The 2,301-nt window shown below is 40.4% G+C and overlaps 1 protein-coding gene across 1 annotated transcript in view; it reads left to right on the top strand.

Annotated features, from left to right (window-relative positions):
• AGK (acylglycerol kinase) overlaps positions 1-2,301 on the top strand; it is a 113,649-nt gene that overhangs the window by 1,976 nt on the left and 109,372 nt on the right. The window lies entirely within an intron of this gene.

Here is a 2,301-nt window from a genome sequence, read left to right as displayed (position 1 = left end):
TCTGCTTCACCATTTCTGCCATGTGAAACCCCTGGGTCACTGTCGCCACCACCAAGGACTTCACCAGCTGTGTTCCCTGGCCTTTGGACTTCCTGGACTTTGAAAGCAATAAGTTTCGTTTTCTTACAAATCATCCAGTTTCAGTTATGGTGTTATAAGTGACAGAAATGGACTAATACAACCTGCTACCCCAAAATATGGCACCTTGGCATTTGAGGAAATAGCAGAAGTGGGAGGGTCACTCTCTGACCTTCTCCTGCCCTTCTCCCCTGAAGCAGGCCATAAAAGAATTCTCTGACCTTCCTCTGTGTAAGACCCTTATGGAGAAGTACCCAGTGCTGTTGTCTGTGAAGACACAAGGACACAGAAATGAATATGAACAAACAGGCCCTGCTAAGTTCACATCCACTTTATTATTATTAGATCATATCCCCTTTATCCAATTGTACTTCTGCACGACTGTCAAACTTAGCATAAAAATACACAGGTTTCCGTTTTTCTTTGGGTCTTCAGTTCTAAACGTACCTGTGTCACATCAAACTTACATTAAATAAATTTGCATGTTTTTCTCTTGTTAATCTGCCTTTTGTTATAGAGGTTGGCCATGAACCTTGAGATGGGTGAGAAAAGAAATCTCTTCTCTCATATACTACCTACCTGTGTTTCTCTGAACATACCTTGCTGTTTTTGCGCCTTTGTACACTGTGTTAGTTTGGGCTGCTATAACAAAAATACCATAGACTGGGTGGATTAAACAATAGAAAACTTTTTCTCACGTTTCTGGAGACTAGAAGTCAGAAATCAGGGTGCCAGCATGGTTGGGTGCTTGGTGAGGGCCCTCTTCCTTGTTTGCAGACGGCTGTCTTCTTGCTGTACCTTCACATGGCAGAGAGAGAGAGACCATCTCTCTGGTGTCTCTTCTTATATGCCATTTATGAGGCTGCCACCCACATGACACAATTATCTCCCAAAGGCACCATCTTCTAATACCATCACATTGGGAATAAAGGCTTCAACAGATGAATTTTGGGGAAACACAAACCCTGAGACCATAGCATACACATAGACTCCTCCTCATTCTTCAAGACTCAGGGAAGACTTTCCTGACCTTGCATTGGCCCCTCACCCCCAAGCTTAAGGTCATTCTTGTGGACTCTCACAGAACTTTGCTTGCCTCTCAACATTTGTCCCACTGTACAAAATTAATTGAATTGTGTTATAATTGTGGGTTTAGCAGATGTGAGCACCTGAGAGTGGGACTTTACTCTTCTCTGCCTTAGCACCTAGTACAAAGGCTAGCATAGAAGTGTGTATTAAAGGCCTCTTGAATAAAGGAGTGGGTTAGGGCCAGATGAAGAGGAGTTTAAGGATTAGGTGGGCCTTTGGGATCCTTTATGTACCAGCCTGGATGGTGTATGGATTCACGGGAAGATGGACTCCCTGACACCGGCTTCATTGCTGCTTGTGATGAGGATGTTTCTTTCTTTGAGAGAAGTTTTAACCAGTGGGAGTTACAGGGAGTAATAGAAGAACTAGACTCTTCAGTGGAAGCAGCTTATTTTCTTGGAGGGAGTAATAGAAGAACTAGACTCTTCAGTGGAAGCAGCTTATTTTCTTGGTCTATTTACCTCACTTGCACATAGTCATAAAATTTTTGTTTAAATTTTTATCTGTTTAGAACATAATTTGTAGTCCTTTTAGAAAACTTAGAAAATACATTGGTCTATTTACCTCACTTGCACATAGTCATAAAATTTTTGTTTAAATTTTTATCTGTTTAGAAAATAATTTGTAGTCCTTTTAGAAAACTTAGAAAATACATTACAATTTTATTTTATTTTAAAGTATAACAGTTTAGTTGAGCAAAGAATGATTCACAAATCAGGCAGCTGCCAGAACCACAATAGGTTCAGAGTGACTCTGGGGCTGCTGTGTGGTTGGCTAAGATTTACAGACAGAAAAAGGAAAGTAATGTATGGAAAATGGAAGTGAGGTATAGTTTCGTTACAGCTGGCTGTTTGTCTTATTTGAACACTTTGTATAGCTGGCTGCCTGTAATTGGGTGAGAATCGCCTACTTGTTACAAGAGTAGATTACAGTCTGTTTGCACATCAAGTTAGTTCACTACATCAGAAGACACCTTTAGGCCAAACTTAATTTAACAATTTTGAGATGTTGACCAAAATTTTAGGCCCTGACATCATTTTTTTACCATTGAAAATGGACTTATTTGGCTTCAAATTCCACGGGGAAGTAGCAGAACAGCAGGTTTCATAAGGTGGGATCAAGGAAACTGAACTA

The sequence above is a fragment of the Galeopterus variegatus genome, unplaced genomic scaffold, assembly GCF_000696425.1.
Source record: "Galeopterus variegatus unplaced genomic scaffold, G_variegatus-3.0.2 Scaffold5119, whole genome shotgun sequence".
NCBI classification, from domain to species: domain Eukaryota; kingdom Metazoa; phylum Chordata; class Mammalia; order Dermoptera; family Cynocephalidae; genus Galeopterus; species Galeopterus variegatus.
This window is presented reverse-complemented; position numbering and strand designations above follow the sequence as displayed.